Below are 14,109 nucleotides of genomic sequence, written 5' to 3'. Positions count from 1 at the left end.
CCTTTTGAGATCTTTAGCTTCCTACTTCTTTCTCTTATGACTCTGTTCTCATGTAGTATTAGAAACTGTGAGCATAACGAATGAAAACTTGAGTCTCTACTGACAGAGAAGTCCTTTCTGCAACATCTCTGGTATGACATCCAGTTCTCTCCCATAGGACCTGAGTTTGTGTCTCATCTCTGTCCCTTATTAGCTGAGGAGCCTTAGCCCACTTCACCTCTCTAAGCCTTGCTGAAAAATAGCCAGCCTTTTAGGTGTCATGTGAGAGTGAATTTGGATGGTATAAATGACAGCAGTCTGGAAACTATAAAATGCTCTATAGACTTAAGATACCAGTTACCCTACAGATACTCACTCCCTACTGAGTTGCCTAAAATATATAAAGATGAAGTAACAGAAGAATCTGAAACTATTTGAGGAATTCTAATTCCAGTGGTAGTAAAAATTCTTGCCCTGGCAGGGTAGGGACCTTCTTCTTTGCTCCCACAGTATCTTGTATCTTCCCTTCCTTACAGAACTTATTCAGTGAATTGTGGGTATCTGTTTACATGTCTGCTTTCCCTACTCGAGAACAAGGAATCAAACATACTCATCTTTTTATCCACAGCGCTTAACATTCAACATGGCACACAACAAGCACTCAATAAATGTTTAATAATATGGGTAATGTTTACTGAGCATTTACTCTAGGCCACTGTTTTAAGCACCTTACACATAGGCATACCTGGGAGAAATTTGCAGGTTCAGTTCCAGACCATCACAATAAGGCAAATCACACAAATTCTTTCTGGTTTCCCAGTGCATATAAAAGTTATGTTTACACTATACTGTAGTCTCTTAAGTGTGCAATTGCATTATGTCTGAAAAAGCAATGTACACACCTTAATTAAAAAAATACTTTGCTAAAACATGCTAACTATCATCTGAGCCTTCAGCAAGTTATCTTTTTTGCAATAGTCGCATCAAAGATCACTGATCACAGATCACCATGACAAATATAATAATGAAAGAGTTTGAAATATTGCTAGAATTACCAAAATGTGACACAGAGGCAGGGAGCGAGTGAATGCTGCTGGAGAAATGGTACCAATCAACTTCTCAACACAGGGTTGCCGCACACTTTCAATTGGTAAAACAAGTGCAATATCTATGAAGCATATGGTAAAGCAAAGTACAATAAAATGAGGTATGTCTGTATATTAATTCATTTAATCCTTCCAACAATAAAATCCTCTTCATTTTATCAGTGAGGGAACTGAATTCCAGGGAGTTAAGTAACCTGCTTAAAGTCATGCAGCCCATAGGTGGTGGACTCAGGCTATGAACCCAGGTCTTCTGACTCGAGACTGCTCTTAACCACTACGCCTTCCTGCCTTGGAGACACTAACATTCATTGCAGAAATCTGGACAGTAAAGGAAAAGAGAGCTATGAGAAAATATATTATGTCCTTTATTATTTTATATATAATCATAATTCCACCGTCTAGACTAGAGGTAACTACACTTGGCATTTCTCCTCATTCTGTGGGTGGTATTTCGGAGAGTTGAGTTTATACTATAAATAAATGTGTGGCTATTTTTTAACTCTTTTCATATCATAATCACTTTTAATGATAAAAATATCCTTGCATAAATGGGTGGATCATTATTTAGCTACGCTTTCTCCCGTAATTGGGCACTGTATTTTGCCTCCCTGTTCTAGATGATTCTGTAACAGTTTTTGTGCATACGTTTTTGATGTGGATTATATTTTTGTGTGATTCACAGAAAAGGATATTCTTGAGATTTTTGATACACGCTGCCAAATGGCTTGCTGCGAAGATGGTATGAATCTACACCCCACCAGGAGCATCTGAGCAGGTCTTAGACGTTGGAGAGGTTTTGAAAGGGGCAAGTGAGGAGACTTGGAGATTCTGAGTAAGGAGGAGTTGGCCCAGGAACCAGTGAGTTGCCTATTTCAGAGCGTTAAGCCTGGCTGGCCTTTAACACGCCTGCTCTTCACCCAGTTAGAAGAAATGGAATGAAACAAAAGCTGCCCAAAGAGGAAGTGGAATTCCATTGTCTTAGGCTGCGTCTCCATTGTCTAAGGATCTGAATGGCTCCTTCTTGCTAAGTGTGGCAGGTCATTAGGCCTTAGTTTGTCAGCAGGATGATGACATGCCTTAAGTTTCGCTAAAGAATAATGAAACACATTTCAAAGGCAAATCAAGCTATCCAGAAAATATTCTTAGAATTGTCTCTCGTTCTGTATGTGTGACGCACACGTGCACGCTTGAACACGTGTGTATGTTGAGATGGTGGTGCATTGGCGGCGGGGGTGGTGGTGGTGGTGGTGGTGATCAGATTGAGAACAGTTGCCATTAAGAGAAATAACTGATCAAAGGAGTTTACTTTGCCATTTTTGCGGGTTTTCCGAGCTTATTTTGTTAATTTTGGCACGCTGTGGCAAATTAGGAGCACCATGCTGAGACTTTTCCATTAATACCTGGGAGGCTGTCTCTAGCCCGTGGCGCTTCAGTAGAGAAATTAGAAATATATAATTTACTCAGTGTCTAACTTTGTATCTTGTAAGATCCCAATTTTAATTATGCAAGAAAAGCGTTTACTTTTCTCTGCCTTTATCTTATGCTCTGAGTGGGTCTCTTGGCTTTCCTCATCTTTCTACTCCGTCCTCTTTCTCTTCTCTTTAACCCTCTAGCAATTATTATGTCTTGACCGCAGGGCAATCATGTTTCCATCCAGGGGCTCCATTTTTATTGTTTGTCTTCGCAGTAACTATATTCACCTGTTTATATCTGTTGACTTTTTTTTTTTAAATCCCAAAGACCAAGTGTACTTTGCTTACCTTGGGTAGCAAGAAGGAAATGATCTCTCTCAGTTTCAGAAAAGCAGACGTGGCCACAATGGGAATGCCAGCCATGGAAACTACAGATTATTTATGCCAAAAAATTGCATCCTTTGACAAAAAGAATAAGAATCGTCTGGAGAGAACTGGTAGCATTGTCCTTGGGCATGTGAGGACTTTCAGTTTGGCAAGGGGCGTTGTAAATAACACCATGGGCTTCAAAATCAGATAAACCTAAATCGGAGGGCTGGCTCCACTTAATAGCTTATGAGTTTGGCAATGGTTTCTGAGTCTCAGCTGCTTCGTCTTTGAAAGGGGTATAATGACATTTACCCCCATAGGGTGGCTGGAAGGTTTAAATGAGATAAATCATGTAGACCATTCAGCACACAGCCTGGCCTGTGTGCTCCGTAAATGGTGACTGCAATGATTTTGATAGTTATACCATCATTATTTGTTTGACTCATAAAATTTCTCACTTGCTCTGTCTTATAGTAAGGACTCTTTTTTTCTTCCTAAATGTAGCCTCGATTTTTCTGATAACCTCAACAGATGAAAGGGAAGGGGTATCCTTTCCCAGGAACCTGTTACTAGTGTGATGAGAATTGCACATATTTCCTCCTTTTGCAATTGTTTGAGAAACAGCTGTCTGTTTCCATGGCTCGCCCAATAGTGTTTGATTGTGGGGTTAACTGATCTCTAAACGGATAGGGGAGACCATGGAGACACCAGAGAAAATATTTATGAAGAAGAAAGCATCGCAGGCATAAATATGTATCTAGCTTGTAACAGAATCATGCAAACCAGCGCTTTGCGCTACCACCTGGATTCATGGCTGATACATTTTCATTCTTACATACTCTCTCCTAGGGTGCATACTATAAAAACAATAAAATATTAGTAATAAAAAAGGGCCTTCTGAAGATGCAGCATGTTACGATAAGTTGTAGGGCATTAACAGCAATTCTATGAAATGTAATTTGAGGCATCTATTTTCAAAAGAGCCTGCCCCAAATCTATGGCATGCTTGATTCAAATTGGCTGCTGTGGTCTTACATGTCTCCTTGATTTTTTTCTTTCATTGCTCGAGTTGGCTTGCACAATTTTTTCTTTTCCTTTTCTTCCATGATCAGTTTCCCACTTGCACAAAGCATCAGATCTTTCAAAGGCTGGTTTCTCAGTGCTTAGCAAAGCTTTCTGTCTTTCTGTTCTGTAATTCTGCAGGGTGGGGTGAAAAGCAAGACAGCTTTAAAGTCAGCAAGTCATTTTCTGTTGGTTTCTTTTTTTTATAAATTTTTGTTGGAGTACAGTTGCTTTACAATGTTGTGTTAGTTTCTGCTGTACAGCAAAATGAATCAGCCATACATGTACATATATCCCCTCCCTTTTGGACTTCCTTACCATTCATCTGTTGATTTCTTTATCCTCTTGAATCAAGACCTTAGTTCTTCTGGGTCTTGCACTATTTTAATAAATTGGCAACCCACCCACTAGGACTTTCTTCTCCTGGAATGAACTGAGTACAGGACAGTAAACTCACTTGATTATGGAACCCAGAGCCCTGGGGCTAGGTATCGGATTTTCCTGTAGGGTAACCCACCTTCCTGGCTTCTGCCATCACAGCCTACAGGAACGCTGGCTAGCAGCAGGTAGAGAGAGTGTGATTGGGTCCCATAAGTCATCCCTCCCTACGTGCCACCCCCGCCCCCAAGAGTGAGGACTGAAAATGCCTGACCTTACGTAGTAGAGAAATGAGTCCATTTGTATATGCAGCCTCTTAGTGGGATGGAAATAATTTCCATTTTTAAATAAATTTCTCTGCTGCTAATTTTTGAATACTTGGTGGTAGGGGTGGTAGGTGGGTGGGAGGTACCATTCATCTTGTGGGTGAGAAACTCTGGGGAAAATGACTTGAGGGGTCAGGCTGTGTATAAAGAGAAGGCATTTCAGACTTACTACTCACACAGCTTGGTCTGGAAGAAGAGAGCACAAATGCTGTGCATAAGGAGAAAACAGGGTTGGGGGATTAGTTGCTGCTCATTATTTGATGGTTAGAGGTGGGAAGTTTGGAGAGAGACTTGAAAATAGTAATATTATCTAAACTTCCTTTTTCTATATAAATTTATTTATTTTTAAATTTTTGGCTGCATTGGGTCTTTGTTGCTGCCCACGGGCTTCCTCTAGTTGTGGCGAGCGGGTGCTACTCTTTGCGGTGCACAGGCTTCTCATTGTGGTGGCTCTTCTTGTTGCAGAGCATGGGGTCTAGGCACGCGAGCTTCAGTAATTGTGGTGCGCGGGCTCTAGAGAACAGGCTCAGTAGTTGGGGCACGCGGACGCTAGAGCACAGGCTCAGTAGTTGTGGCACATGGGCTTAGTTGCTCCGCGGCATGTGGGATCTTCCCAGACCAGGGCTCCCCTGCGTTGGCAGGCGGATTCTTAACCACTGCGCCACCAGGGAAGCCCCTATCTAACTTCTCTTGAGCGACTGCTGTGTCTCTGGGACTGTTCTACATGCTTCCTGTGTGCTGACTCATTGAATGTTCACAACTGATAGGTGTTATTGATATTATACTTTGGTGTATGTGTGTGTGTTGAGGTGAAATTCACATAACATAAAATTAAGCATTTGAAAGTGAACGATTCAGTAACATTCACAATGTTGTGCAACCTCCTCCTCTATCTAGTTCTAGAACACTTGCATCACCTGGAAAGGAAACCCTGTATCCACTGTATTCATTTCCTAGGGCTGCTGTAACAAAGTACCACAAACTGGATGGCTTAAAACAACAGAAGTGTATTGTCTCACTGCTCTGCAGGCTGGTGCTCCTAAATCAGCCGTGTCTGCAGGGCTGTGCTCCCTCTGAGATTTTGAATGGAATCCTTCCTTGACTCTCACAACATCTAGTGTGGCCAGAAACCCTTGGTGGTCCTTGGCTTCTGGCTGTATCAGTCCAATCTCTGCCTCCATCTGCTAAAGGCATTCTTCCTGTGTGTCTTCACATTGTCTTTCTTCTATGTGTCTGTCTCTGTGTCCAGATTCCCCTTTTTATAAGGACACCAGTCATATATTGGATTAGGGCCATCCTAGTGACATTGTTTTAACTTGATTTCCTCTGTAAAAACTCTCTTTCCGGGCTTCCCTGGTGGCGCAGTGGTTGAGAGTCCGCCTGCCGATGCAGGGGACACGGGTTCGTGCCCCGGTCCGGGAAGATCCCACATGCTGCGGAGCGGCTGGGCCCGTGAGCCATGGCTGCTAAGCCTGCACGTCCGGAGCCTGTGCTCCGTGGCGGGAGAGGCCACAGCAGTGAGAGGCCCGCGTACCGCAGGAAAAAGAAAACAAAAAAAACAACTCTCTTTCCAAATCAGGCCATATTCTGAGGTGTACTTGGGGTTAGGACTTCAGTATATCTTTTTGAGGGACACAATTCAACCTGTAATACCTATTGGGCAGTTACTCATTCCTGTCTCCTCCGGCCCGTGGCAACCACCAATCTGCTTCCTGTTTCTATGGATTTACCTACTCTGGGCATTCCTTATGAATGAAATCCTACAGTATGTGACCTTTTGTGTCTGGCTTTTTCACATAGTATAATGCTTTTGAGGTCCATCAGTGCTGTATCCTGTGTCAATATTTATTTCCTGTTATGGGTGAGTAATATTATACTTGTGTTTCAAATGAAGAAACTGAGACACATAAGGTTAATTAATGTTTCCGGATTACACAAGGAGGAGACATCAGAGGTAGGAATTGAACCTGGAATAACACCTGAATAGCCTGTGTGTCCTTGAGGAGAAATGCCTCTAAGGAGCGCAGAGGAAAATGAGCACAGAAAGAGAGCAGACCAGGAGCCAGGAGAGGAAGATGGCCAAGGGTCTCTTAAGAATGGTGCCTGGGGCTTCCCTGGTGGCGCAGTGGTTGAGAGTCCGCCTGCCGATGCAGGGGACGCGGGTTCGTGCCCCAGTCCGGGAAGATCCCACGTGCCGCGGAGCGGCTGGGCCCGTGAGCCATGGCCGCTGAGCCTGCGCGTCCGGAGCCTGTGCTCCGCAACGGGAGAGGCCACAAGAGTGAGAGGCCCGCGTACCGCAAAAAAAAAAAAGAATGGTGCCTGGTATTCAGTTTTAGGTTGTTTCCTATTCCATGCTATGTAGCCACCTTCTCCTTTCTTCCCAAACCTTCAGTAAACTCTTCCTCACTTTACTCTTTGGTATTAAGTCTGCTTTGAGGAAATAATGAAGGGTGGCATCCAGAGTGGAGACAGGAATTTGGATTAAACCCAAATGGGAAAAAAACTTGAAAAAGAATAGTTACACGTATATGTATAACTGAATCACTTTGCTGTACAGCTGAAACTAACACAACATTGTCAATCAACTATGCTATAATATAAAATAAAAATTTTTAAAAATGACCTGGAAAATGTAAGCCCTGGACATTTTACAGATTCATGGATGTCTGACTAAGCTATTTTATTGAAGTATTAAGGGAGAGTAGGCTCTCGGGCAGGGGTGGGCACTGCAGGATTTAAGGACAAGCCTACATAGCTCTGTGTAATCATCTTGATGTCACCCAGAAGATGTGACATATCAGAAGTAAACCTGTCACCCTCACCACCCAGACCCACCACATCCCCATCACCTCCCCTTGGATGAGTGGACAGTAAAGTGGAATGTGTCACGAGAGAAGATGCGCAAATCATTCCTGTGCCAGGTCAGTTCCAGAACTGTCCAAAAGCTTTAAAAATTGCAAGGACCAGTTTGCCAAGCCAGAGAGATGTGGTTCTCCATGTGCAAATCAAGACTGGGACTTCTGGGAGTGAAGGCAGCATCCTGGTTTCCGAGGGCTGCTGTAACAAGTACCACAGTCAGTGGCTTCAAACAACAGAAGTTTATTCTCTCACAGTTCTGGAGGCCAGGAAAGGTGTCAGCAAGATGGATTCCTTCTGGAGGGATCTGAGAGAGAGCCTGTTCCCCTCAGATACGAGTGGCCAGGGACTAGTAATTCCTTCTGATCTATGTAGTTAATGATGGGAGAATCACAGTATCCACAGGGGATTGGTTCCAGGACCCCCAAGGATACCAAAATCCACAGATGCTCAAATTCCTTACATAAAATGGGGTAGATGTTGGTATATAACCTATGCGCATCCTCCCGTATGCATTAAATCGTCTCTAGGTTACTTACAATACCTAATACAATGTAAATACTGTGTGAATAATTGTAAATACAATGCAAATGCTATGTAAATATTTACCAGGTGTGGCAAATTCAAGTTTTGCTCTTTGGAACTTTCTGGAATTTTTTTTCTAAATATTTTCGATCCATGGTTGGTGGATACGTCGGTCTGAATGCACTCAACTGCTGTTGCCCCTGCTGGCAACTTGGGCTATGAGCCTCAGCCCTGGGCTGACCTTGGAGCCACCAGGACATTGAGTCACTGCAGTCAGAAGGATGCATGAGACGTGGGGGATTGGGTGGGTGTGAAACACCTGCTGGAAACAGAGTTTGAGAGGTCGGTGTCACTGTGGAGTGTAGATAGAATGGTCTGAATGCTCTCGTGGTTGCCACCTCAGTGGCTTGCCATCTATTGCATTGTGTAAATCTATATGTTTTTATCTTGTGATAATACTTTTTTTTACCAAAAAAAAAAGAGAGAACCCCCCCCCCCCCCCCCCCCCCGCCAAACCAAACTCTTCCTGCCGCACTGAGCTTTGGAAAAAGGTGCGCGTTTAATGAAAAATTCAGTACTTGATATCCTTTGCTCAAGAGTATTGATGAATGTGAAACTTGTTAGCATTTGCCAGCTGCTCTGGGGGCTGTGGTAATATCTGACCACAGGTAAACCCAGAAGACAAAGTCTTGTGAAAAAGCATCACCATCTATTTAAAAAATTAGTTACTTTTTAAGACAGTTATGCCTGGTTGTGTTTTTATATCACTCTGAGAAGTATGACTTTTCAGTTAGGTAAAATGATTATTCTAACAAGTTAATTTTGCTTAATTTTGCCTTCCTGTGTTCTTGTGCACAGGAAAAGTAAAGGGATATTTGTGGGATGCCTCCACTAGCAGAAGAAGAATGTCACAAACAGTTAAATGATGCAGTTTTATATCAGTTTCTTCAAGAAAAAGCCAGTTAATTTAAATAATGGTTTGATTATTTTTTTCAATCCAATTCATGGACTCAAAGCTTTTGAAAGATCATTTTGTCAAAGATATAGCATCTGACATTATTGTAGTTTATCACTTCACTTAAAAATAATTCAACAGTGAAGATTGTGGTGGTACTAAAAATACAGATTTTTCGTGGAGCACAGCATAATGGGAAAAATAGTGTTATTACTAAATTAAGAAATCTGTGGAGCAGAAATGTATTTGGAATTAGATGTAGCGCGTTCATAGTTCAAAACTGCATCCAAACAAGCTGTGATAGTCTACCAACAAAATAGAAGCTATAGTTGACAGACATTATAAATATTTTTATTTATACACAGAGAAACTGAGCTACAAAATATTTGTGATAGAGCTGATGTCGAATTAAAAAGTGCTTCAGCCTGGCAGTATGTGCTTTTTTTCCTTTTCTGCATGTTCTTAGATTTTAGAAATGTTCAGCCTTTGAAGTGCTACTTTGTAAATCAACCGAAGTGTAATACAATACATAGTGACCTTTTACTTAAAAAAATATTTTTAAACAAACTAGTACTCTAAATTTTGTTTGCATTTTGTTTAAAATAAGTTGGTAATTTTTAATCAAGTATTCAAGGAATGGTGAGCCAAAAGACTTCAGCTCTGGAAGCTTTTAGGAAACTGTAACTATTGAAAACAAAATTTGTACCTACAAAACCAAAGAAGGAATTGAAGAAATTAAATAATTTTAAATTTGAGAGTAAATACTTATGCTTTGAAATATCTTACAGGAAGAACATTCTGATGGAGCTTTTATATTTAACTGGATGGATTTATATTATGTACTGGAATGGAATGAAATTGTGAAGTTCTGTGATTGTGTAGCATCTAAATTTGGCAAAACATTTTTAAAAATCATAAATAGAGACAACTTACTTGATGAGTTTTGTCTCATGAAATATTTGTCACAGTTTCCCTGAATGACAAAAGAATGGTACCTGTGAAAAGATTTGAACTGAGATAGTAACACATTTCACTAAGAAAAAAATTAGAATTGAGAATATTTATCAGAATTACTTCTTCACTTACCAGATATCTCAGCACCTGTAGAAAGACTATTTTCTTAATTAGAAACACTGCTGTCAACTGAGAAGAGTCAGTTTGTTGCCAACCAGGGTTCTTGGCCTCCTCAATCATTAGAAATTGATAAAAGGCCAGATGAGAAATTCATGCAAGGCTTTATTGGGGCCCCTGCTGCAGCAGAGGGGGAGCTAAAACAAGCCACAGATGCCCTTCCTTGCTTGTTCCCCTGCTCACCGGGGGCAGGGGGATGGGGGTTGTTGAACTGGTCCCTTATATGGGGTGAGGGTAGGGGTGGGTCCAGGGGTCGGGCTGGAGGGGCGGCTTAGGAGGTCTGCCCACCCCTTTGGTGGTGTTGAGTGCAGGGGGCATGCCCAGTACCCTGCTTTTGCTCCTGACACCCTGCTTTTGCTCCGGGCTCTTCAGAAGTGGCAGTTGGTCTTTTTGTTCTTTTTGTGTCTTGGTTTCCATAATTTGCCCCCAACTGACCATGCATGCAGTTATTTTTAGTCCCTTATAGTTTCTTTGTATTTTGTTGCTCAAGGAGATGTTTGTCCAGGTGCAAGCACTGCAGCAAAGGGTCCCAGGTCCCAGCCTATCTCAAACTGATGGTGTCAACAATTTTTTTTTTTTGGCCTCTGCGAGGCATGTGGGATCTTAGTTCCCCAACCAGGAATCGAACCTGCACCCCCTGCAGTGGAAGCACATAGTCTTAACCACTGGTCTGTCAGGGAAGTCCCAGCAACTTTAAATTTATAAACTATGAAATGCAACTTTGAAAAAGATTGAAGGCAATTTTATGAAAAAATAGAAATATATATTAAAAATTCATTCTTTAGAAAAATACCTGTAGCATAGCAATAGATATAGATATGACTCTAGAACTTATTACAATAAGTGTTTATGAAATAAGAATACTGTTCTGCTTATGTTATTTTTAACCTTTTAGACTACTCAATCTAAATAATTAAAAATGTTTTGCTTTAATGGATACAGATTGATTGTTTTATTTTTAGAAATGATTTTATTTTTGAAAATAGTTTTTCACTGGAATTATTTTATAGGCCTACCATTATAATAAAACCAACCTGTCAATCTATGAATGCTTAAAAATATATTTTTTAAAATTCTTAAAATATATTTTTCACTTTCAAAATTGTCCCCAGTGTGGATAATAAATTATATAGTTACATAGTAGTTAAAACAGATGCCTGTTTTTAGTGTTTTTCTAAAAACCCTGCTGCCTCATTTGTGACTTTGGGCGATGATCCACAGTTATCCATCCATTTCCAGACTCCTGAATGCTGAGAAGAGAAGACTGCCTACTGCTTCCATGATTAAGAAGTGTTTGGGCATTGGGTGTTGGATGGTCTCACTTGCTCCTTCACCAGCTCACTTTGACTTTTCTCTCCCCACAGTTGTGCCGTTCAGTAACTTCTGCGTCTCACTTGGCCAGCTCTGCATTGAGTCAGTAAGCATTTAAACCCTGGTGGCGCAGTGGTTAAGAATACACCTGCCAATGCAGGGAACACAGGTTCGAGCCCTGGTCCAGGAAGATCCCACATGCCGCGGAGCAACTAAGTCCATGCGCCACAACTACTGAGCCTGTGCTCTAGAGCCCACAAGCCACAACTACTGAAGCCTGCGTGCCACAACTACTGAAGCCCGTGCATCTAGAGCCTGTGCTTCACAACGAGAGAAGCCACCACAATGAGAAGCCCGCGCACCACAACGAAGACCCAACGCAGCCACAAATTTATATAAAAAAGGTAATTAAAAGAAACCTGTTTATTTTGTTTTGGTAATTATATTGGCATTCATTATGTACCTTTAACAAATCATTTTATTGTTTATTTATATTACAGTATATAGTTCCTTTCTGTGTAGAAGGAAAATGTAATTCTTTCAGTATTGTAGCATACTGCACACAAGCATATTCACTAATGAGTTCATTAAGAGTCAAGTAATTAGGTAATTGGTGTATTAAATGACATGCAGAAATCCACAGTGGGTTGTTTTATAGGCGATTAGGAATATAGGTGGTATAGGGAACACATTATTTATTTTTCCCTTTAATGTAATAGAATATGGGTTTCCGCTACCCACAAATTCCCTATCCAGTGGAATTTCAGGTACAGATTAGACTCAGATAACAAGGGCCACCTATGTCTATTGAATGGTTTATTTTTTTCCAGCTTTATTGAGGTATAATTGACATATAACACTGTGTAAGCTTAAGGTGTCCAGCATGCTGATTTGGTGCACTTATGCATTGCAAAATGATCACCACCACAGGTCACACTGAGTGACTGTTTAAAATGCCAGGCACTCTTTCAGCCCTGGGGGCCTAACAGTGAACATGCAGCCTTTGTCCTTACAGAGCTTACCTTTAGTAGGGGGAGAAGGACACGAAAATAAACAAATAATATAAACTATGGCAGGTGGAGATGCGAGTTAAAGAGAAAAACAAACCAAGCTAGGGGGACACAGACAGACGAGGGAGGTGCTGTTTTATTTAGTCAGAGAAACGGTTCAGTGGAGAGACGGAAGCGAGGTGGTGAAGCAAGCCATTGGGATATCTGGGGAAGGGCGGCCGGGCCAGGGCTGAGCCGGGAGGATGCCTGGTGCCCTGAAGGAAGAGTGGGGGGGAGGGGAGGGGAGGAGAGAGGGTGGGGTGGGGGAGGGCTTGGAGGACCTTGCAGGCCAGCGTAAGGACTTTGGATTTTACCCTCAGTGAGATGGGAAATCACTGAAAGTTTTGAACAGAGGAATGACATAGCTTACATTTGCAAAGGGTCATGCTGGCTGTGGTATAAAAAATACTCAGTGTGTGCGTGTGTGCACGTGTGCTTGTGTGTGTGCACGTATGTGTGTGCACGTGATGGGGAACAGAGGCTAGAAATGGGAGACCAGTAAGAAGACTCTTGCCATGGTCCAGACAACACAGGGTGAAGGCGTAGGCTAAGGTAGTCGCACTGGGAGTGGTAAGAAACAGTGGATTCGATTTATTTTTTGAGAGCAGAGCTGACGTGATTTGTGATGAATTGGAGGTGGGAGAGACTTGAAGCCTTCTGGCCTGGGTATGAGAAAGGAAGGAGTTGCCATCTGCTGAGCAGGGGCAGATGGAGACAGAAGCAGGTTTGGCTGGGGTGGAGTGGGGGAGTCCGGAGTTCAGTTTCCAACCTGCTAAATTGGAGATGCCTCTAAGACATCCCAGTGGAAACGGAGTGGCTGATTACTTGTCTCCCTGTGCCTGGTCACCTCATCAGGAGATTGGAGCTGTTAATGATACCCACCTGCTCCACAGAGGGTTGCTGTGAGGCTTGAGAGTTACCAGGTTGAAGTACTTTGCCAGAGCTCATACTAATCACTCAAATGTCATTGTCGTGAATATCCTTGATTAATTCACATTTTCTGAGAAAATTCATACAAAAAGGAAATAGCACGTTGAGTCCATCCCTAGACACATAGAATGGGAGCCAGAAGTGATCTTTAGTCTCCACTAATTCCAACCCTCATTTTATGGACGAGAAGACTGACTGATGACCAGGGACCAGGGAGGCTCATGGTGAATCTAGAATCCAGGTCTGGAATCCAGGGCTGCTGCCCCTGAAGCCTGTAATCCTTCCATGACATAGTACTTTGCATGGAATGTTTTCCCCCCAGGGTCTCGGTTTTAAAGGGTGTTTGCTAAAAACCCAAGATGATGCTTAGCAAGGCTTCTCAGAGGTTTAATATTCAGAGAGCAGGGAGCGTTCTGGGCCCGGGAAGAAGGCACCGTGGGTGAGGTTCACATCACACCTTGTTCAGAAGTGTGAGATGTGGGAGGAGTGGTTCAACATGTCATAACCTCCAGGGGACCAGGCCTCAGCATTCAGCCCTGCAAGGAAGGCTCTTTTCTTTGGTGAAAATATCCCATGATCCACCTTCCTCAGTCACGTGGGCATGTTCAGCCAGAGGGAATGGAGGACAAGATAGATGGATCTAGGTTAAGTCAGTGCCCCCGAGAGGCTCCTTTTCTTCCCATCTCACCATATCACCTCTTGCCCTCCAGCCCCCGAACC

The 14,109-nt window shown here is 42.4% G+C and overlaps 1 long non-coding RNA gene across 4 annotated transcripts in view; it reads left to right on the top strand.

Annotated features, from left to right (window-relative positions):
* Window positions 1–14,109, top strand: part of LOC109551557 (uncharacterized) — a 628,536-nt gene that overhangs the window by 335,593 nt on the left and 278,834 nt on the right. For all 4 annotated transcript variants that reach the window (XR_012334345.1, XR_012334347.1, XR_012334348.1 and 1 more), the window contains one exon: window positions 11,464–11,814. This is a non-coding gene — a long non-coding RNA (uncharacterized lncRNA). The remainder of the gene's footprint in view (window positions 1–11,463; window positions 11,815–14,109) is intronic.

This window comes from Tursiops truncatus, chromosome 10 (genome assembly GCF_011762595.2).
Source record: "Tursiops truncatus isolate mTurTru1 chromosome 10, mTurTru1.mat.Y, whole genome shotgun sequence".
In the NCBI taxonomy this organism is placed as follows: Eukaryota; Metazoa; Chordata; class Mammalia; order Artiodactyla; family Delphinidae; genus Tursiops; species Tursiops truncatus.
This window is presented reverse-complemented; position numbering and strand designations above follow the sequence as displayed.